This window comes from Phaenicophaeus curvirostris, chromosome 14, assembly GCF_032191515.1.
Source record: "Phaenicophaeus curvirostris isolate KB17595 chromosome 14, BPBGC_Pcur_1.0, whole genome shotgun sequence".
NCBI lineage: Eukaryota > Metazoa > Chordata > Aves > Cuculiformes > Cuculidae > Phaenicophaeus > Phaenicophaeus curvirostris.
This window is the reverse complement of record NC_091405.1, coordinates 20,140,504-20,165,000: the sequence shown is the minus strand read 5'-3', so window position 1 is coordinate 20,165,000 and position 24,497 is coordinate 20,140,504.

Below are 24,497 nucleotides of genomic sequence, written 5' to 3'. Positions count from 1 at the left end.
ATTCTCTGGATCTCTACCTACTGAAAGTGTCCATCTGCTACAGCTCTACTCCTTTTTATTTATTACTCCCAATTCTTGTATTGCAAAGGTACTAATAATTCAGTAAAGAGTATTGCTGGGTATATTATATAAACACAGAATTCTTGATGCTTTTGATACAAAACATAATCATAAGCGGGCAACGGGATCTTTTGTTGACAAAACTGTGTCACGGAAGTTTGGGGATTTTGTTGTTGGGTTGGTTTTTTTCATTATGTAGTTTTCAGCCTCAACAGCAAAATACTTAATTGCATCTCTGCCAGGTGTTTCATTAATCCTGTTAGCTGTTAGACAAACCCTGCAGGAAAACAGAAGACAGCAGCCTCTCCCTGCTTACCCTCCTCCCCCTCCATCCCCCTATAGGAACTGACTGAGGGCAGAGCCACTTTGTTGAACTTGAAGGCTGAAACTATAGAAAATTCCATGCTTACTCAGGAAATGTGAAAAACCCGCAGAGGTAAGCGGGAACTGTGTTTTCCCTGCTGAGATTTCAGACAAAATGTCTTAATACCTAGGATCTGGAGCCAATCACTTTTGAAGATGGAGTGAACTATTCTAAGCAGATGTCCAACGAGTGCTTCACCTTCACATTGAGACACAAACTCTTAAAACCCCACTGCTAACAGGGGTTATTGACAAGGCTGCAGCAGGGATAAGGAAAGCAGGAGGGATCTGAGAAAGAAGTTTGATCGGCTTTTACAGCTGCACCAGAAACGGATAAAGAGAAGCTCAAGGTCCCAGGAAGCTATGACTGTACTACACTGTATAATCATAGAAAACTGAGTGCTAGGAAAGGTTTGAGTTTCTTTTCCTTTCCCAACGCCTGAATATTCCATCTGCAGTCACCTGGCTCTGCAGCTAAACCCAAGCCTGCAAGGGATGATGAAGGGTATATTATAGCTGCATTGTTTTGTCTTCGCTAGGGATTGAGAATGATGTATTTGGGATTCAGCTGGTGTATTTACAGTAGTTTTAGTGACCCATAAAACATTGGATCTATATTTTGAAATATTTACAAGAGTAGCAGTCAACAGTTCTTTATCTACGATACTTTTTAATACCCGCATCTTCTCTTTTCTTGTCACCTTTTTTCAACCTTTCTTTGCTGTTTTTTCACTTCTGATATTATTTGTTGATTGTGATGCTGTGCTAATGGCTGAGTTTTTCATAAATAACAAAGCAAAACATGAGATTGATCCAAATCATGCATGCACCAAGTAAATTCCACTATTACAGGAATTCATACCCATTGTAAGAACACAAACAATCAGCTTTAGGATCAGATTCCAACTATTTGTTGCACCTAAGTTCTAGTCAAGATAGTGATGGGCTGAGAAAGCACACTAAAAAGAAAAATATTTCTTTCTTCTCAATTCTAAACTAAAGAATGATTAATTAGGCTGGTTTTAACCACCTCTCTCAACTGTTCTGGCCCCATAAAATATGCCCTAAATGCCCATGGTAACACCAAATCCATACAAACAGTCCCAGGAGCTCTGCTTGAGCAGAAATTAAGAGAAATTAGAAGATACGGCTTAAAAAGCTAGGGATTTCTGAAAATAGTAAGAGGAGACAGGAGAACGTCACCAACTGGAAGCTTGATTCTTTCAATTTTCAAGCTGTTTTTGAAAACAACAAGGATCCTGAAGCTCCCATTCTTACAGCAGAGCGAGCTCAGCCCCTCGGACTGGGTCGCAGCCTCCCAGATGCTCGGCAACTATCGCGAGATCCGCGCCAGCATCGTGAGAGCCAGCAGGCCTGACTGCGGTGGCTGACAACTGTTTTAAGGCTGTATAATTATTTAGGGCAGGCAAGCCCTCAGGGAATGCCTTGAAGGAATGAAGAATCATTTACTCCTGCTTCCAGTTTTTTTTCCCAGACAGGAATGCTGAGAAATGGGGAGCCAGGGTGTGTTTTATACATGCAATTTCACTGTCCTGCGCTACCTAATAAAACTTCTGAGGTTCTGATTAAACATTTTAGCTACGAGATCCTATTTGTGCTGAGCTAAATTATTTAATTGCATAGCTACCCCCAAATATCCATCAACATGGATTATTTATTTATAAAACGTGAAAATCATTAAATGTGTCACCCTCTATGACAGCGGCAGCAAACGGCCACTTGCAGACCTAACAGCAAATAGCAAATAATACTTATTCAGCACTTTCCTTGTAAGTGGACAAAACCTCTTTACAAACATTAATGAAATAAACCAAAATGAGACAGGAAATTACAGATAAGCGCAAAGACTGAGAAAACCTAAGCTAAGGCCTCCCAGAGAATTAATGACAATGACCAAACTGGCCTCCATCTCCTGTTCTGCACCACAAGAGCATCTAGAATCAAAATAAGACATTGCTTTTGAATACAGTCAATGTTTAAAAACAAAAGTAACCTTAATTATTTTGAATCAGTTTTAAAAAGCAAGCGTAGTTTGTACATGCATAATGGTTAGAATGGAACTGTGCTGCTGAAATGCCTAAGAACTGGACCCTCAGAACTGTGCACACGTGGTGTTGAGAGGAATTGGGGAACAAACTGATCTCTGCAATTTATATGGGATATTTTATGCTGTTTGATGCAATGAAGAAGAAAACAATGCGCAAAACCACCGTGCTCAGAAATGTTTGCATATATGCAAAACCAAATAAAAAGGATAGATTAGAAAGTCATCATAGATGAAGCTTCTCTGCATTCTATCACTATTTCTTCTTATTACCTCCCTTTTAAAGGCTAGGTAAAATCCAAAAGATTTACCACAAAAGATTATGGCAGCTCTGGACTTGAACAATGTTACGGCCTCCCTTTTAAAGTTAAATCATACTTGACTATAGTTATAAGAGCGTCCATAAAAACACAAACAGCATGAGGGTAGTTCAGCTGCTGTACACCTGCAGATAGTGCTTTTTATTGCATGGACAAGATCACAATTCATGCACTAACCCCATTTTCCCAATTCCCCAAGTTTCATTCTGTCCGGATTTGGAAATGTTGGGGAATTTATACTTACAACTGTAATCCAAGAAGAAAAGCTGCACGGGCTGCCAGCATCAAATGCTTAAAAAGTCTGAGTGATGCTGCAGGAGCAGAGTGGTGATGTAGAACCTTGCGGAGGACAATACCTGCTGGAGTCACTCGACAGGGGAAGATCCCGATCTATAAATTACTGTCCTTGGCTTTGGAGAAGTCAAGATTTGAGTCAGCATGTAGGCATGTCCTGCATTCAACCCAAAGGAGACATGAGGAGAAGGATGAAGGAATCAGATGCCAAGGCCGAGAAAACGTGGACGACTTTCAAAATTAATGTTACTTTGGCCTAATGTTGATGTATATATAGATATGCTTAGAATATAACACAGCTATCAACATCTCCAGGATAGAGAATGCTATAGAATATAACCTACAGAAATGTGGTTATAATTTCTATATAATATAACAAGGAAGAAAAATAACACTATTTGTCATAGAAGGTCTAGAAACAGTTTTCTCTGTTCTGGTATTTTCCTGATTTGAGGGATGGAGTTCCTAAAACAAAAAAGAATGTCATATACTTATCACTTGAATTTATTCATTTGTATTAATTCTGTATTCAGTCCCTGAAGAACATAACCGAGTAGAGAGCCATGCACTGCAGCCAGCTCCGGGCACCCAGCTGGAGATATTACAGCAGAAGAGTTGGAAGACATGGAAGAGAAAGGAGTTATGATGAGGGACCTCAAGGTGTTGGAGCAGAGGAGACACCGAAAGCCACAGAGGAAATGAAGTTATTGGCGTGAGGAGGGGTGCAAGAGCAACAAGACACAAATACATAGGAGATCATAGATTACATCAGTTTTGATGGCCATGGAACAACTTCTTTATATGTTAGGCATCAGCCAGGAGCAAAATTACTATGGGGATATGATAAATAATCACAATAAAATAAGTAAGAAAAATTACATAAAATAAGAGAAACAGAAAAATCTGATAATTAGTATAGAAAAAAGTGCAATTCATAAAAAAAATTTAAATGCTTACACTTGGAGATAAACACAAGTTTCCTTTTGTCTAATGTTTTCCTTACTTCGCACTTCTGTAAAAATGATGGTAGATCAACAAAATAATCTCCCTATGCGAGAACAAAGAAAACATTAGAAAAATTTGCAAATATGCCGAGAAAGTCTTCACTCTCCATTATTGCACAGTTCAAGGGCAGATTCAGCTGAGCTTTAAATGTAATAAAGAAATGATTTCAAAGAAACACCACGAGCATCATACTGTAATTGAGGATAGAAAAATAAGGGTGATAAAAGTGTCCTCTGTTATTGATGTTATAGTTCATACATGATGTATTTCTGTGTCCGCATTATCAGAGCGCTGATGACAATGTGTACTTACTTATCAAACTAAACAAGGTGTCTCAAAAAACTGAAATATTAAATTATGTGCTATCAGCCAGCTATTCTATTCAGCCAAACTGTGTGTCGGTATCTGTTCTTTACGTCTGTATTTCTACCTGTTTGGATAAAGGAGAAAATCCTTTGATCTTTTAAGAAAAGTTTCAAGATGGACCCAGGTCCAAGAATAAATTAAATAACATCAAGAAAAAAATAAAAAGGAAGAAGCATCTCCTTGCAGGTTATCAGCCTTTCTCCTGCAATACTTCCTCTCCCTTCTTGTCACAGATTTGTTTTATTTTGCTGCAGCAATTCACTATTACAACTTAAAATTCACATTCACCTGAAGGAAGCTGTGACATGCCTACCAAAAGAGACATACGCTGCTTAACCTAAATTGACCCTTTTTTCCTTCTATTCTAATAGATCTTTTTTCTCTTTGTCACTCAAAATGAGTGTCTGATGTATGAGCATAAATTGTTAAAAGCAGTTTTAGGTAAAGGAAGAGAGAGTGAAGTGGAGTTTTCTCACAAAAGCCAACCTCAATTTATGTCAAAGAGGGTTAAAAGACCTTGGGATTAAAGCAATAAACTTGCTGCTGTCAAAGCTAAAACCCGCTAACAATTTAGTGCCAAACGCGTGTTGTTCAATATCATTTCATATTATATTATGTCACAAGTAGGTGACAGTTCCACATCAGGCTGACAGAGCTGATTTACTCTGAAGAATTCATCGACATTTTGCAGCGTCAAAGCTGACTTCATTTTGTTTGGATGCAAGGTGGGAAATCTCTCTGCTTGTGGTGGAATATTTGGCTGGGTAAAGCGCTCCTTGGATGAGAGAGCAGCGGCGTTCGCAAGCCCTCCTGGCACAGCAGCCCCTTCCAGAACCTCGTGGTGCAGAGATCCCCGCCACAACCACCACGTTTGAAGGCTCGTTTCCTTCGCTTGCCCTAAACAGCACCACTACCCTTGCCTTTCTGAGTTGCTGCAGTTTTTGGTGTGATTCACCTTCCAGCAGTTTTTAAAGTAGCCAGCTGTCCTAGGCAATATTCTGATATTTTCTTTCTGAATTCAAGCCCTCGTGCTTCTCCAAAATATAACTAGTATCAAGGTGGGAAACAAAAGGCTGTGTCAGAAAACACTCCCAGCACATTGCTGCAGCGTTTTCCTCCTGAAGATTCCCCCAAACCCACTGTGGTGAACAGAAAAATCAAACCATCAAGGATCCAGTGAATTGCAGCCAAAGAAAAGGGGTGAGCAGGGAGCTTTGGCACAGCCTCAGGCTGCATTTGCTTTCTGCCGCGAGGAGCACGGGAAGGTGAGGACACACAAGGTGTGTTGAGGCACACAGTGCCTTTTGCTAAGCTCTGAACACACTCTCACCTTCAGCCCCCTATACCTCTGTGAAAGAGATCAAAATGAATCATCATGTCTCTTTTAAAAAGAAAATACTACGGCCTCTCTCTCAATACAGGCTGTGACCTTTCAATTTATGCTATCAGTTTACTCAGTGCTTGCTCTTTGGGTCATGATTAACTTGAAAGAGTTGGATCCCACTCTCTCCAGATCCTCAGGAAGGAACTTCTGTTGACTATTAGAAATCCCTCACGCAATAAAAGTGCATATAGCATAGCTGCATAAGCCATCATTCAAAGTTACTTCAGTCCAGTAACGAGGTAGCAATTCTTATCCAAAAGCTCCTAAAAATATTTCTACTCCTATTTTTTTTTCCTTCAGGGCACTATTTATGAGCAGACCAAGTGCAAAACAGCCACCTGGTTATTAGAAAATATGTCTTTGCTTTCATAAAGAGCAACTCCTTATTAAACGGTCTCACAGCTTTCAAACATTAATTAAACATTCTTGTGTAGTCCATAAAAAGATGCGTTGCCATTCTAACTATAAAGGCTAAATGGAGATAAAGAGAGAGCTACTCACACCTTCCTGCTGAGCCACTGGCAAGCCCAGAGAAACCCTCTCCTTCCTCCCATCATCATGCAACAGAAGTGCACATGCAGAGATGTCCTAGAAAAGAGCAATAAAAAGACTTTCATAAACTCTTTTTTTTTTTTTTTTGTAAGGTCTCCTGTACACTTTCTCCATTACCTTTTAGAAAATAATATACATTTTTCTTAGTCTTCACTAATAAGTAGCCAAGGAGATGGATTGAGGAGGAAATGCTGGACTGAGGGGCTGCAACTCCCACTGCCCCTGGAAGAGCAGTATCAGGTCAGCAATATGGGGATTCTTTTTGTTGTTTTTTATTATCCACACCTCTGTAGTTAAAAAGTCTTCGCTGGGGGCGGGTACATTCTTTTAGATAGTTCTTTGGTGCCCACAGCTGTGCATTTCCCTTCATTTAGCAATGAATGTCAGGTGATGACGGGAAAATCCCTCGCTTGATCCAACATACGTATGTTGCAAACAGTGCTAATAGCAAAGATTTCAAAAGAGCCCCAAATCAATTCTACACACTCAAAGGATCAAACAGCTTGTGTTATCTTCCAGTGCAGTAGCAGCTCAAGCTCATTTTAACAAAATCAAATAGATTTTATTGCATTACTTGTACTTCTTCACCTTCCCAGTAGGGAAGGGTGGAAACACAGAGGTGAGGCCACTGTGGAGACACTCAAATAGCTAAAACACATTGGAAGTTTCTAAGAACAATGTGAGGCTGTCACAGATAAGTACATGTAACCTTATAAAGATGTATCACAGGATCTTTAACTCTCCTGACCTTACGGGTTCACAAAGACACTACAAGCCCAGATTATTGCTCATCTCACTATAGTAGGACCTGACTTAATTGCTCTCACTGTAGTATCACTGTCCTCAATTCAAGAGAACACCCTCAGAGTGATCTCTGCACTCAGGTCTTCAAGACCCCTTTGGCTGTGGTCTGTTAATGGCACTGGTATCACCAAAGGATGCTCAGGCTCCAAGTCATCCTTTAGCCTCCTGTTTCCTCAAGGAAAAGGGAAGGAAATGAAGCTTTTGGCTCCAACTCCATTTTAAGCACCACAGTGGTGAGCATGGTATTTACATTTGTAATTTATTCTTCTAAATAGGGTATTTTCACTGGTAATCCTTCATTTAGAAAAAGGAATGGGAGGTTTTTAATGACATTACACACCTGAAAAAACAATACTTCCAGTGTTTGTATTTCCAAATAAAATTTCAGGAGCTAAAGAAATAACTTTTTGCATTTGGAGTGTTAGCATTGTCCTCACTTTTAACTTATTCTTTTTCTTTTTATAATAATAACCATCTAATGCTATTACTGTAGCTTCTTGTCCAGATGTCCCTTCGGAGATGTTCTGACTACGTAACACCATTTTTCAATTTCTCCACTTATGCACATACATCTTCAATCCAGATATGAGAATTTGCTAATGGACTGCAACTTTCTTTCCAAGATTCCCATGTGTAGAATTTTACATAGGCTGATCCAAAATCTAAGCTCTATTTGCCAATGCCTTGTGCTAGGAACGCATACATGATAATAGACCCCAAAATTATGATAGCATTTAGAAATATATATTTACTTTGAGTATAAAGGAGAACAAAAGTATAAGATTATATATTTACCAGAACATTGATGTGTTTAATAGATTAAAAAAATGGTGTGTGTTATTATAAAACGTGTCTCCTGCACTTTGTTCATTTCTGGCAGCAGAGTGAAGGATAAAGGGCAGTGGTAGAAAAAGGAAAACATGTAGGCAGACTCACCTATCTGGAGGTCACACCGCTTTGCATTTCACCTACAACAAAGCAGATAATGCATCCATTTGGCTGGTTTCATTCATTCACATAACTCTGTGACACTCTCTAGTGGAAGGCAGACATATACCACCTCAGCCACGAGCTGTGCGGACCGAACGGTCCCGGGGAAGCAACACCACGAGAGGGGAAACTGGCTGAAACGGAGCTTGGGCACTGTTGCATGTGTTTTGCTGCACTCTTATTTTTTAACACCACAACCAAAACACTTACAGACAGGTCCCTTCTGTTTGAAGCCCAGAGGATAACGTGGTACTGAAGCATAAATAAAGAGTGCCACTAGCAAGGAGTAACTGGCAGCAGACAAAGCCCAAGCCAGCAAACTGTCAAGATTGCTCTAGAGGGTTTATAAGCTTTATCAAATCCGTGCTAGCTAATTCACTTGCAGAAGTGTACTGATAACACTGCTTCTTTTTTCTCGTCCTTTTATTATGAACAGAAAGACAGACAGGTCCTAAGGACAGATCCTTTTCACAGCTCTGCTCTCTTCTGCCAGCACATGCCCTTCTACTTCTCACAGATTACCAGGTTAAACCCTGGATGTCTTTAAGCCAAAAAGCATTTATTGCAATAAAACTCAATACATTTCCCCCCCGAAAAAAGCTTCCCCCTCCTTTCTAACACTTACACTGTGGTTGGAAGCAACATTTAAAAAACTATACAGCTCCAATCTGTTGTTCCTTGTCGCATTTAACTTGCGAGCGGCTGTTTTTCATCACTCCTAATAAACATACTGAAGTTATCATTTCTATGTGTGGACAGTGGAATATATATCTATATATATATATACACACATATGCATGAAAGAGGGTGGAGCATTTGGCTGCTCTCCCTGCCTGCCCTCCCCTCCGATGCAGTTTTTTGCATATCGTTAGAACAATGCTAGTTTATCAGCAGCTATTGTTAAACAACAACTGCTATTAATCTAAATGACAGATTAATAACACCTGCTGTAACTGCAAAGGAAGTTGGGTTTGTACTTTAAACTTTAGCCTTTGAAGCATCCAGGAGTAAATACAGGAAGATCCATGGGTCCCTAGAATTGTCTCCCGTTGTACACATACTGCTCTGAGGTGGAAAGGTTTTCAAAGGGATGCCCAGCTCTGAGCTCCCTGCCCTGCACTGGTATCTGGCCGTGTTCCTCCATGTCTGGTTCATCAGTTCTCAAGACGTCCTCAAAGACTTCTGGTGATCCTCCCAAGGAGCTCTATGCACAGCAGCCTGTGAAAAACTGACAAAACACTCCAAAATTCTGCCAAATAATAACTAAACCAATCCCATGTTTTTTTTCCAAGCATGTTTTCATGAATAACTGAGAGCCCACTTGCTAATTTACTTCATGTTTGTCTTTATGGAGCATCTTTTAAACTAAAATATTTCACCCCCTCCGGCCTCTTTTTAATTTGTCCTGTCATTCAATTTCTGTAACTAATTTGAGGAGAATTCTCTAATGTTCTACCCCACTGCCAAAGCATAGTTTTTGTTTGAATGCAATGCAGAACTACTTTAATTGCAGTGAACATGAAAAATCTATCCCATAATACGGGATTTATTCCTTGTGCTAATTTCTGGAAGCCCAAACAGTTGGGAAGTAAATGTGACCGAATTTGGATTCCTGTTTCACACAAACACATGGGGAAAAATTCTGCCTGAACTCCATTCAATTCAGACATCCATTAAATATCTCCATGTTAAGTCTTCCAACAAGATTTGGGTCATTTTTATGTTTTTCTCCTAGGGAAGTTCACTAAACATCAGTTTTGAAGTCATCTCTCATGAAACAAGAGTAGCGATCTACACAAAAAACGTTTTGTAATTGTATAATGTAGAGATGTTGCCAGTTTACTAACTGGAAGCATAAGCATCATCAGGAAGTTTCTGTCAGCAATTAAAATCCTTTAAAAAAAAAGGAAAAAAAAAAAAAAGAGGACATCAGGATCTGCCTTTGGAACATGCAAAATCCATAGCATGACGTGAAGGAACTAAGCTTTGTCACCTTAAGAAATTCAAACATTAAGACACGTAAAGTTATTCATTTCAGGTGCACATGTAGGGAACACTCAGGCCATTACCTTTGCTTTGAGTTTTCATCTTAAAATCTCTAAAACATTCAATATTTATATGAGAGCTTTTCAGAGATAATACGCTTGCTTGCTGTAGCCCACAACACGTACTATGGAAATTCCATAAAGTAAATCCAAATGTGCAAATTTATAGTTAAAAGGATGAAATTCTGAATAATCTGCTTTTCTAACTGCCAGAAACTGAAAATATGGTTAAAGCTATCTGATATTCTGCATGACTGAACGCATACAGATTATATTCCTTTTCACCTAAACCACTAATTATTTTACCTGCAAGAAAAATATCTCTAATTTTCACTGCTGGAACATCAACAGGAAGTAAGTGCTGCTGCTACCTAACAGGCAAGAAGTAAACAATACAATAAAGCTTATACAGTACTTTGTGCACTATAATGTCTAATGACTTTTACATGCGATGAAATATTAAACCACAAAGCATTAATGAATTACTATTGGAAGAGATAGTTTAGCACTTTCAGTGCTGAAATTTAGAATTTCTAATAGCTGAAGATGACAAGTCGCACACCTGAAAAGAGGAATAATAGCAGACTAAAGTTAGAGTCCTTAAAGCCACACTGTCTTTAGTTATATAGTTATATAGTTATATATATATATATATAACGGATAGACTGTGATCTGAGGCAATTGTTCAACAAGCTTTGACAAAGGAGCAACTTGGTTAGTCTGCCACTACGAGAAAGGGAAACGTCCGAAAAAATTAATGAGCACTTGCCCAAATTTGGGTCAGTCTCCGTTTGTGCAATATAAGTAGTAAAAAAAAGGAGGGTCTGATGTTTTAAAACTTAATGCCAATTTAATAAGATTGGAAACAATCAGAAAAAGGAGCTTTACAAAGTAACACTACCTCTGGAGCCGTACAGGTCTGAGGATGTTTCAAGAGCTGCTCAAGCAGGACTCCTCCACTCAAAGTTGTCAGGGAGACAGAAAAAAGCAAATAAAAATTCCAGTCATCAAAGGTTAGGGGCATTTTAAATATGAGTTAGTGAAAACTAGGGGTTCAATTTGCCTTTCATTCTGAATTTTAGCAGTTATGATGAACATCAAGACAATTGTGAAAAGGAAACAACTGTAGTTAGTATGAAATAACTGCTCAGCTATTTATCCATTTTGATTCCACCTCGAAGGGAAAACTCTGCCTTACCTTCATGTTTACAGCTCGACGCACAAGACTATAAACACCTGCAGTAACCAAAGTTATATGACTGCAGAAAAACAATTTAACACAAATGTCATTGATGCTATTCTAAAGAAAGGCACCTGTAAAAGTTCCAAATCTGACCTTAGAGAAGCTTCTAGATATAAGGTATCACAGCATCTTTAATATAAATCAAAGGAATTCCACTGCTATCAGAAAAGAAATGAAAATTCAATCAAAAGATTTAAGTGGTTCAGGTGATCTCCATACAGAGAAGGAAGGGAGGGGGGAGCGAATATGCACACATGCCTTCATGTGTAAAGAGATCCAAGAGAGTTCAAGTAAAAGCCAGCCAGAGTAAGCAGAGGGAGTGTCACCAGAGATTTCTGGTTTGAGTAGTCAAAGTGCAGTGGTGAGGCTGAACTCCTAAGTGAAACCTGTCAGGCACAGCACTTGAATTAAGACAGATCTCGAAGGGAGAGCATCATTTATTTCTCAGATAATCTAGGAGATAATTCTTTGTGAGTCACCCACCCAAAAGTGACAACCATATGAGGAAAAAGAATTTCCCCCCTTCTCCCACAAACAATAACTCTGTGCATAGGGAAATACACCCACAGACAGCACAAAAACCCGCCAACACCTCCTTCTCACGTGCATTTCTGCTCCACTCAAAGCTAAGCTGTTCAAGTGACGAGCCTTGTCTATAAACCATGGGCCAAGATATGTTTAATAAAGAGAAGTCATTGAATTTAATGTGAATCTTTCTCAGTTAAGAACCAAAAATACCCATTTTATAGGCCATCTGGGAACACTTCCCATTTCCAAATTTAGGGTCCAGTACCAAGTCCTACAAACAGTCTTCATGTGTGAACATTTACTCTTCCTGCATTGAATTTCACTGAACTGGAGCCAATATGACTTCGCAGATGAAGGAAGCTAAGTGGGGGATCAGAAACCTGGCACGGCTAAATGTCACAGTCGAGGCATCCAAGCACTCTGCTTTGCACCCCTTCTCTACGCAGACTCTGCATCCACTACTGTGGGTGCCCATCTGCTCTAAAATACAGTGGATGCTGCGCACGCGTGTGTATGTGTTAAGAACACTCTTTATAAAACTTCAAAGCTGAAAACCTTATGGTTTGAAGGTTTGTTGAAAAATAAAATTTGGCTGCTAACGTAAAGGCTATTAAAAATGATAAGTAGTCATGTTACTTGCTTTCCATCTTCTACTGCATCAACTGATGAACACTCTTGTAAATAAGAAATATTTCATTCTTCTGTTTGTTTGGGAATAGAGCATCTTTGCATCAACTTTAAAATTATTGGGAATAATGACTAGGAATAATGTAAAAGTAATTCAATTGAAGGAGAAATTATACAGAACCCTTTTAGGGTGCATCAGACTCAAGTATTGACAAGCAGGGAATTAACATTTAACCAAGTTTTTTTCTTCTTCCTGAAGAAGAAAATTGTTTTGAATTGTGTACATATAAAGTTGTTTCTCTCCTTAGTGCAAGCCCCAAGCGTGCTTAATGGTTTTGCTAAATATGATTGAAAGAAAACCATGCCTGAGGGAAATGATCCTTTGCTGGATATGTATAAGGGTTGAAGCAGCTTGGCCAATGAGTGACCACAGCATATGAATCTAAAACTAATCTCAAAGAGCCTGAGGGTACTCAAAGATAACCTAGTCAAGTAGTTATTTTTTCATGTGCTCTAAGCTAAATACACTGTCCGTAAAAGACTCCCTGTACACCTCAAAGCAAGTGTTTTGTTTTTCTTACAATTAAAAAAAAAAAAAAGGAAAAAAAGATTTAAGCAAATATAGGGGTGCATGACAGCAAAACCCAATAATTATGTAATAGAGGAAGCAGTTCTTAGATGTCACTAAATTACAACTTGTTTCTAGAAGCTGTTGAGAACAAGTCCATCTAAGCAAAACTAATTTCCATGAGGCTGCTTCAGAACTTAAATCCATGGGTTCAAATCCTTTGCTGCTGGTTATCAACAGATGTTTTAGAAACACAAAAAATATGAAGAAAAGCAGTTCTGAAAGACGACCATGGTTATTTTTCTCATAAATAGTTAATTGACTTTACAGATCATCAGTCAAATTTTTAAACAGTTTTCCTAATCTAACTGAATCTTTGCATCCCCCTTACTGATTGTAATGGCCTCAAGTTGCACCAGGGGAGATTTAGACTGGATAGTAGGAAATAATACTTCACCGAAAGGGGTGTCAAGCACTGGCAGAGGCTACCCAGGGAAGTGGTGGAGTCACCATCCCTGGAAGGATTTAAGCACCGTGTGCATGTGGTGTTTAGCAATATGGTTTAGTGGTAGAGTTGGCAGTGTCAGTTTACACTTAGACTTGACGATTTCAAAGGTCTTTTCCAACCTAAAAGATTCTGTAATTGCTCCATTCATGCAAGGAAGAAAAGGGATACAACTTCACAAGTCTACTTGAGGATCTCACAGTAATTACTGCTGTGCTCCAGTTCACCACACCTTCCTGTGATCACCTCTCTCCAGCAAATCAGCCTCTTCGACATCCCAGAATACCTTGGAGGAATTTTCACCTTACTTTTAAGACTCTGTCACGTTCATTTAATGGAAGGATGGGGAACACCTGTTACCTTCTGTTGGCCTCATATCAGAATTTCTATCCTGTTCAGTTATTAGGGTCCAGCCCTGGAGTAACTGCAAAATTAACTCTGTAGAAAAGAAACAGCTGCACAAAAGGCATTAATAAACAGCATTGATTAATTTGCCATCTTCTTCCACCAATGGATCCGATGAGGACCTGTTCCCTCTCTACTATCAGAGGGGGTGGGAGAGCATACTAATGGAAGCCACAAAAATGCTGTTCTGGTCAGGTGTTTGTAGGTAAGTACCAACATCATCTCAGATCAGGACATGTATGAGAGTGATCTATCACCAGTCCAGACCCAGCAAAACCATTCCCCTACTCCTGACCTTGGATCTCTTGTGTCAAACACAAGAGATGGGTGAGGGACTGCTGCTCTCCTCTCTCACCAGTGCAAACATCCTCTTGGTGAGACTGCAGAATGCCACTTCAAAATATAAACCAATCTTTACTAAACTAAAGAAAAATTAAGAAAAACCCAAACTATATTACCTAAAACATTTGGAAATGTACAAAACTGATTTTTATTGAGCAAACTATGGCAATGGACAAGTCCAGTAACATTTCACAACACAGCTGTGTGAGATAGAAGAACTGCTCCATAAACAAGGGATGAGGTGAGAAAATCACTGAAAAATATTAAGTCCCCTGAGCACCATGGGATGTGCAATTTTCGTTGTGCTCCAAGACTTACTTGTGTGGCCTTGTTGCTTCTATTGATCACCGTAGGTCTTTCCTAATAGAGTTACAAGACATTTTCAGTTGCAGACTTGGAAACCTGTGGGAAATGGGATCCAATCATCTGCCTGCTACGTTTCTGCAAGGCCAGCTCTGTCTCGTTGCTACCGCTCATCTGCGGCTGAGAGGCAGGGAACAGCAATTGTGCCAGCATAGATTATGAATTTCTGTGAAGTAAGAACTAAATCTTCCTGGTCATTTGCAAAGTTTAGTTAATTTTACTATTATTTTTCTTAGTTATGGAACTGCAATTCTGATTTCCAACAGGGTTGTGAGCACAGGAAGAAAGTGGGAAGCATTAAGAGGTCTTTTATGCTCTTTCACCACACCAATAGGTACAGTAATGAATGAACAGAGAGCATTTTTTAATGTTCTGCTAAGGCAGAAGGTATTGGAAATACTCACAGAAAACTCAGTGAAAATAAATGTTACTTTAGGAAAGAAACCCAAGGCACAGGGAATCTCATTAAGAATCTGTATTTTGGGTTCTTACTTGCATCAAAATAAACAAAAGCCATTTGTGTTTTGCTTATCAGAGCTGCAATAAAAGATAATTAAAAAAGAAGGGAAAGGTATATTTGAAAAATTTCTACTGAAAACTTTACATAAACAAGTTACCTAGCACAGCCTACGGCTTATAAACTAAAGACTGAAATAAAATACAAACCACTTTCCTCATGTAATATATTAATAGCAATCTATGTAATTTCAGATGCTTATCTATATTTCAAAAATAAATTGTTTGCAAGGCAAAGCCTGATCCAGCAAGCTGCTTATGCTGGTGTGGCATGAAGTTTATGGAGCACAATACATCACAGAATCAAACCCATAGCTGCTCTCTCAAGCCTTTTAAAAGAAGAACTCCTGTAGGTTCAGAAGATTCAGCTCAGAAGTCCAAAGAGAACAGTGTGGTTGGGTTGCAATAGCAAAATGCTTCATGCAGGATTTCTCTTCTCAGTGAGAAAGTGTCACCAGCCACAAGGACAAAACACAGGCTCATCACTGAAAAGTAGTAAAGAGGATTTGTCCTCTCCAAGAATTTTTCATCAAATCAGCCTGACAGCACAGCTATTAGTGACACCCCAAAACAGTTAAAACTCTTCCATCTTTGATTTCATGGTTAGGATTTCCTTAATATTACAGCACTGACATAAATTTTCTATCGAGGTGTGGAGATCCTTCCCATGAAACAACAAAACACAATGTGTGCAAATTTATATGCCTGTAAGCAGGGAAGTGCACTTGATTCCATCACTGTAACTAAAAGACTACGCTGTCTCTGGTGAAGTTCAAGATGCTAGGAAACACGGGTTCTGTGGTGTGCACTCCACTCTGCAAGGCATTATCTAAAGTGAATGTACAATCAAGAGAGAGGGAGGGGGGAAAAAAGCACCATTCCAAAATGAAAGAGAATGAAACCCAGCAGAGAAGTACATACAAACGTTTAACAGCCCAAGGAAGATGATATGGTCCGTGAAGACCTGCCCTCATAACCTCAGGAAATACAAATCAATCTGTGTTTCATCCTCTGAAACCTGAACTTCTAGCTAGTAGCACTGTGCTCTTCCCCTGCCTTCTTCAAAAACTCCTCCGTGCGCTGATTTACACTATTTGCTTCTACTGCTGACTTCGGCAGTTTGTTCCAGACCGTATTTCAACTACCCTTTGTGTAAAACTGTTCTGTCTGAATATATCAGAGTCCCTAAATTCTGGTACACATATTGGAGTGGTTACAGAAGTAATTTTAGCGTGGCTGGCAGCTGGCCTAACTCGTGCTCTGATCTCTCCTCCCCTCCCTCAACCGAACAGTTAATACTTTGCCATCAATGTCAGGGCTGCTACAAAGAGAGCCTGATCCAGCCAAGTGCCCAGGGGGACACAGCCTGAACTTGTCACCTATCGCAGGGCAATGTGGCCAGAGCTGCCATCCCAACCCACAGACGGGGACCAAAGTAACAGAGAGCAAAGAGTAAGCAAATAAAGAGAAGCAGGACTCTTCATCTCACCACGTTAAACAATTTGATCCTGTTCACAGGTCCTTTATCTGCTTTCCACAAACGTTTTCACAGGTAATTGTTGGTTAAAAAAAGATAAATGATATTTTTAAGAAGTAAACTTATACCATAAGATTTTACATGGTCATCTTGAAAACTTGACAGAGTCATCTAGGGAGCTATTGGGAGTGATAAAATGTCATTCCATGTTCAGAGTGAATATTGAATATTGAGAGCCACATTTATAGCAAATATTTGGCAAACTGTCCATAGGTCTAAAATATGTTGATATAAATAATCTGTAAAATAAAACTGAATAAAGAGATCTGTGAAAATTGAACTTCATTTTGAATGAGAAAGGGGACTAAGGTTGTTGAAATCTCAAGTGCAGCTGTAGGCCGACAATTAGGTGGCTGGAAAGAAATGGGAGAGTGAATAGCAGCCTCCAGATCTTGGATAAGTTGTCAGTCGATCTTAAAAGATTCTGAATTCTGACTTCTAAGGATCTGCATTTTCTAAAAGATGGTTATTTGCAAGTCTTTTTAAATCCACATTTGTGCACAAACTAAGGTTAGGAAAGAGGCGGACAATCTATCAAGTCTGCTGTAACTTTTAAATGAAGGTGACATATTTTTCCCAGTCAGAACAACTTTCATCAGGAATATTTTTGGAAATTTAGAAAATCTCTTTGATGTCAGAAAAACTGTTTCTCACATTCTTTTGAAGCAGACAAAAGGTCAATGTTAATTGCAATATGTTGTAAATCATACAGATTACTTTCAAGAAAATATTTAAGGGAGATATCTTCTATGCGACATTCATTCTTCAACCAGCCAGACATGGATAATGTTTACTTTATAAAGAATTAAAAGGATGGAAGTCTCTTGCAAAACAGGGAATTAAATTAAATTCTTCTGTTTTGTTACCAATTCACAGATATCATCTTTTCTTATTTATGGAGAGAAGTGTATTAATCATCACATGCAGACTTGCAAATTCAGCAGAAACATAAATTATCAGCCCTAAAACTCAAATTCTTTGAAAGGATCTGTGGAGCTAAAAGTTTTGAATAGCTTGGATAGAACAAACAGACAAGAAAAGATAATGCATCTTTTGAAACACAAACCTGCAAAGATGTTATGCTCAATTACTCTGACAAAAGATTTGGAAACCAACAATATCCCCCGTGGAATACCACTGTTAAACTAGAATGCTAAATCAAAAGCTCAAAGTTAAGCAAGAATAATACAGCATAAGCCACATTAAATGTGTGTCATCCTCAAAGCTGGAACCCACTTGGATATTTAGTAATTAACTATTTAACAATAACTATTAACTAAATAACTATTAAAGAACTAAATAACCTTCACAGAGGGGAAATCAAATAAATAAATAAATAGCTCAGGACGCGTTTGAATGTAATCAAAGTACCGTTCTGGATATCACATGGAGGAAGGGCAGCACTGGGCAGGCTGCATCCCCGACTGCAAGTATTCTGGTGATCAGATGGAGAGCAAGAAGGTTGGTCTACAGTCTGAACAAAGCCTCAGAGAGCAATTGTTCAGGCTTATTTTTATAGACAAACAACTCTACTAGGGCCTGACACAGGGAGGGACCTGGGTATGGAAGCCAGTGGCCAGCTTCTATCCAGCTACAGGAGAAAGGTGCTGCAGGAACCTCAGTGATGCCATGTTGCATTGGTATTTTCCAGCCTGATGGAGGAAAACAAGCTTATTTGATTTTCAAGGAATGATTTCAGCCAAGGAGTAGGGTTCTCATGCAAGCAAAGGCTCCCATCTGCCAGACGAAACAGGGATGCATCCAGTCACCCACTGCAGGATCGGGGTGGGGGAACTGTTGGGGAGAGACGGTTTCCAGACAGCTGATGTTATCAGCAGTGTTCATCATCGCATCGCTATGGATGTTGGGGAAGCCTCTGCATTTGGGACACATCTAACCCAACACTGATGTTGAGTAGCAAGGAATGGAATGCAGCCTGTTTCTGAGGGACGGGAATGACGTTGCCAAAAAAGCACTAAGAATACGAGTCCTATTTAGGCCAGTCAGTTCTTATTATCTTCATTGAGATGGCAAGTCCATAATATTGGCTCTATAGCAAAAAGACATCATCTTTCTGAATTACAGGCCTAACAATCAGAGCTGTTGCAGATGCAGCTGGGGGAGGCTGGGGTCTGGAAGGGCCTCAGGACACAGTGGGTGGATATTAGAAATCTTCAGTTCCTCACCAGGACATAACCGAGAGGGTTACATACAAGCAAAGTAACTAGAAAAATTCAAGTTAATTGTGGTTGCACATTTTGATTTACCTGTTCTAGATGCTTCTTCTTCATATCCAAGATCCGTGCCCCAGATAACAGAGGTGCCACGGGATCAGCTTTGCAACACTTCTTGTTCTCCAGATGCCAGTCAGCGGGGGACCGTTATTCATCTGGAAAAGGATGAGTTTGTTGATTGATGTTAAAAGCTGATGGGGAAGTTGAAAGGACAACAAACAAGGTGAAATACAGAGCGCACAACTGTGGTTTTAGAGTTAATGGGTTTTTCCCATCAGGTAATGCTGTACATGAAATAATAATGGTGCTAACTAAAACATTAGTTACAGCTTGATGTTGACACTTTACATCTTTCTGTAAACCTCGTATTGACACTGGCAGAATCTCCTGTGAATAAGGGAGAATAATGTCCTACGTTGATATCTGGCGTACGTAATGTGTTTATATAAGCCAGTCCTCTCCACAGAATTAATTTGATCTGTCTCATTTGGTGTATGTAACACTGGTTACCCGTGCTCCCTGTGGGCTTTTATTTCCTGAAGATGCAGCTGGTTTGGGGTTTTGGCACCTTGGTTGCCTATTGAATAAGGGTAAGAGCAAAGACACAATAACAGCAATTCTACTGACAATCGCTGTTGCCAAACTAGGGCTGTGTTTGCGTAGGATGCAAATAACAGGTGCTTGCCCTTCAATTTATGAACACCAAATTGACAGGTAACTGTTAGAGAACTTCCACTTCTAAATTATTAAGTAAAAGAGAAAGAGAGAGCAGGGGGAAAAAATGGCTAAGAAATTAGAGACAGTTACTAAATTACTCCAGTGAACAGGATTGATTGACAAATCCAGTCCCAAAAATCAGAATTGAAATTAACTGCACTTACTGCATCAATCAGTCACATTGCAGAGTTAGAAAGTACAGCACAAAAGATGAATAAATGCTATGAAAGATAAAGGAAAAATATAATTATAATATAAAAATATTTGCAAGTTTTATTTTATACAAGAGTAACACATCCTTGTGAGTTCGAAAACTTTGCGTCACCCCGAGGGAGTGAGTCATTAACTACCTTAAAACTTCTTCAAGAAAGTCTAATGCAAGGGATATAGCCATCAATCAAAATCAAATTAAACGGGTTTAAGGCAAATGTCTCAAAGCAATACAATTTTATTCTTCTGAAGAGATTTATTTACATAGCAAGATTAAAAATGTCACAGATTTATGCACCCACTCTAGGAACAAGCATTTCCTGGGTTTTAAACCTTGAATGCAGTAACCTTTACACTAGTTCAGGACAAGCTTTTGTCAGCATTTATAAAGCAGGGTCTTTCTAGCTGCTTGGTCCAGTACAATAAACCATGTCCTCTTTCTGTGTTAAATGATCATTTTTATTCCCTTAAAGCTTCTTTCCTTTAATCCAGAGTTTTCATTCTGTTGTCCTCCTCTGTCATAGTTCTACCTCCAGATCCAAAGCAATTTCAAAGAACTTTCCCATGAGATTCCTTATCCAGACAGTATTTTTCCAGGAAAACAATGAGGACTAAAAGGCTTATCTGGAGGAAAATTACTGGTAGCACTACCTGTGATTATGCTGGAGACTTACTTTCTCTGCTAATGCAAACCAGGGTGCATTTCTCCAACGAAGAGCGCTACATAAAGGGACAAATTTGTGATGCTTGTACACACATTGCCACAAGAGCACATTTTCTTTGCTGGCTTCTGTCATTAGGACAGCCTTCCTGGATTTCATAATTGGATACACCAAAATCACAATCCTAAATAACCATTGCATTTACAGCCTACCTTTCCACTAACTTCATTTTTTCTACAGTTTGACCTACAGATCTCGTCAGTTTTCCCTTAAGAGCAGCCCCAGAAGCTTTTCTTTCCAGTCTTCAGTCTCATGTTTATTGTTCCTTTTTCTTTTCATAAAGTGCATTACTAATAAGTTAAAACGAGTCTAGAGACAGCCAGATCAGAGGAACACAGAAAAGACTCACCTCATATTGCCACTCATGTTTAAATTCTACAGTTGCCCAAGACTGGTAACTGGAGAAGTTGTGTTCAGTCCTCTCCTACAAATAAATCAGACATCTGAAAAACAGACAGAACACCTTACACCTTATTCTTCACAGTGCCTCTTATGCACTGCGGCATTTTCCCTCTAAAAAACATGAGAGGAGGAATTATTAGCAGGGCACTGAAGGGACACGCTCAGTTAGTTAACAAACAAGGCACATTTTCTTCGTTAGGCCGTGCCATACATGGATACCTGCTTCCCACATCTCCATAATCACAGTGACAAGGAGCAGGACGACTTCTGCTTGCTAGGAAGCTTTCTGGATCACTGGAGATGATTTTCCGAGTCTTGCTGCATAGGTTCTGCCAATTTGTGTTCAGGCTCTTTTAAAGACTGGAACAAGTAGGCGAACAAGCACCTGGCATAGGAGGCAAAGCCGAGCACCCAGGCTGCACGGAACCTGTGACAGAGGAACAAGTAATCAATAACTAAATTCCTTAGAATGTACTGCTGAGCAAAACCATGAATCGAGGAACCAACACCGGTGTCATAGTGGTGGCCAAAGGAGAGCTGGACTGGTTAAAAACCTGTCAGAGGTTTACTCTTTAATCCTCTGTCTAATCTTCTTGCTCATCCTCTTTTGTTTCCTCTCAAACAAACCACATTCTTGTGATGTAGCAAAACAATTATGTGTAACAAAGGAACCCAACTACAGGCACCACTCAGGTAGGATGAAGAATTTGACCCATGTTCCATTCCTAGGAACCCTTTTTATCCTGGGCACGAGAAGTATCGGTGACACCCAGCAGCAGCACTCTGCTCTCAGGGGCTGGTTTCCTCTGCTGCTCACTGTGCCGCAGCCCCGCACGGGGCAGGGGGTGAAACGCTGGAGCCGAGGAGTGCACGATAAGCTTTTCTGCAGCAGGTGAGGGACAAGAGGGCGTGGTGATACCTTGAGACCAAAAAGAAGGTAAATGGCCCAGTTAGCAGTAAAGGTTGACCACGGCAGTCCAAATAATTCAATTCACAATACTGCAAATCCACTACTGCAGAATATAATATCATCATGACCGCATCTATCCTAACCCACTGATGACCTCGGGGAATTTTCAAGAATATTACTTCTATTTTCTGTCCTTCCTTCCCTAATGTATACAGGCAGACTTGGCTGTGTCTGCAACAAGAGAAGCCATTACGTCTCAAGAAAAAAATGACCACTCCCATTCTCTGAATGCCAAATTTCATATATTCAGTTCACCAATATCCCACACTCGCCTTTCAGCAGAGCTACTAAATGAGACGGGCTCAGATCTCTAAAATTACTAGGACAGAAGCAACATTTCTGTCAACTGCAGCATGAAACCTCAGCAAGAAAAACATAGCTGACATGATAAAATACGAAAAACAGCCATTATAGTTAAGGTGTTTCTAAGAAAGAATATTACATTTATTATTGTGAATAAATTCACAGATTTACCATGCATCAGACATTAGGCTTTATTTTTCTGTATAAAATAAATATAACAGGAGTATAAGATTATGACTTCACTGTTATTTTGGAAAACTGTTTAATTTAAACAGAGATACCTATTCACCTGATATCATAAAACTGAAAACAGAACCATCGAATTATCATACAACACAAGCACATGGTATGCAAATACAACATAGGTAGAAGAATTTCTCGTGAAACTGCTGGGTTTTATCACTGTTTAATGATTTGTTGCACTATTTATAGGATAAACAATAAATCTAACATGATTCATCATATTAGCCAATAAATCATGAGACAAATCATTAGGCAGAGTGATAAAATCAAGTGTTTTAGAAATAAGTTAATCTATGATGCCAATGCCTAATCTAAACAGTTGCTTAAAAACCCTATTTACTAATCATTTTTACATAAAGAAAGACTGATGATTATGTAAATCAAATGTGTACTTATTCCTATAAGCAGTAGATAATCACATGTTCTGTGCCGGTCTGTTTAGAAAGAAAAAAACCCAAACATTTAAAACCTCCACTGTGAAAAAAGTAATGTTATTCCAACTGTATTTGTATATTTATGAAGTGCTGTCTGCATCACTTTTGAGTCTACCTTCAATTTTGGTGAAGAAATGGTTAATTAAAAGCATGCTGCAAGTTTGTTGGGCAGATATTCTCTTTAGCTACGAATTCCATAATATCCTAATTAAGAATTTCATTAGGACGCGATGGCTGGTTCTAATGCTTCTTCCTTCTTCAGCTCGAATGTAACCCTGTAGTCTTTCTCATTTGTGACAACTGTGTTTATAGCTTCTCTACCCATAGAGCTTCATGGCACTTTGAATTATGCTCAAGAGTATATGGGCATCACGTCACATTTGTGTGCCTGATATCATACGTGACTAGCTGCACTCCAGCCAGGGCCCTTAATGTACGTTCTACAGATGGACTACCCTCTGAATGCTTAGCCAGATATTAAGTTAAATCTTTTTGGAGTCAAGCTTGTTTCACATCAGTTATACAAACATATTGGTTCCTTTAAAAGGACAAATGCACCGAGACCAAGACAGGGAATCTAGGTCGGAAATCTCGGAAAATCATTTTAAATTTGGGGTTAGCCTTTACATTTGAAAATCTCTTCTTTGGGAATTATTGTTATCTGTAGAAGGTTTGTTTTCATTTCCTTTACCCCAAAGAGGAGCAGCTGAGCAATATTTATCAAGAAGTACGTAAGCAGCACAGTCGGCGTAACCATGAAAGAAACTGCGAGGCAACCTCCTTCCTTCTCACTTTGTTTTCTACTAAAACACAACAAACCTGACAAGATAGTGACACATCAACATGATATTTTCTAGTTGAGGATTTTTCCTCAAAAAGAAAAATAATGTTAATGTTTGTATGCCACTGCCTGTCTATCTATCTATAATATCTATTTATCGCATTGAGACTATGTCATACATGCTGTATCTTCTCGATAAGTCTAATCTCGAGACCAAGGTATTTTCCTCTAACTGAAAGAATACGTTTATGTAACAAAAGCAACTGTAGTATGGGCTATGATCAACTGTTTACTTGTCACACAGAGCCTGCTGAACAAACCCCTCCAGCTCATAAGATGCAATGGGGAAGGGAAAGGAGGAGGCAGCCTGGTGCTGGGAACGGGGCTGGGTTGGAGAGGTTGAAGGGAGCAGAGGGGGATATTGTTGGGTTTGTTGGTTCCTTGCTTTTTACCTCAATCCCTAGAGCATGTTTTCTAAGAGGTGTCTGAAGTGACTGGAGAAGCGATAGCAATTTGATGCCTTTTGCAGTAGAGGTGGGGATCATTTGTTTGCATCTTTGTTTGGTTTATAACGTGCAGACATCCTGTATATATAAAAT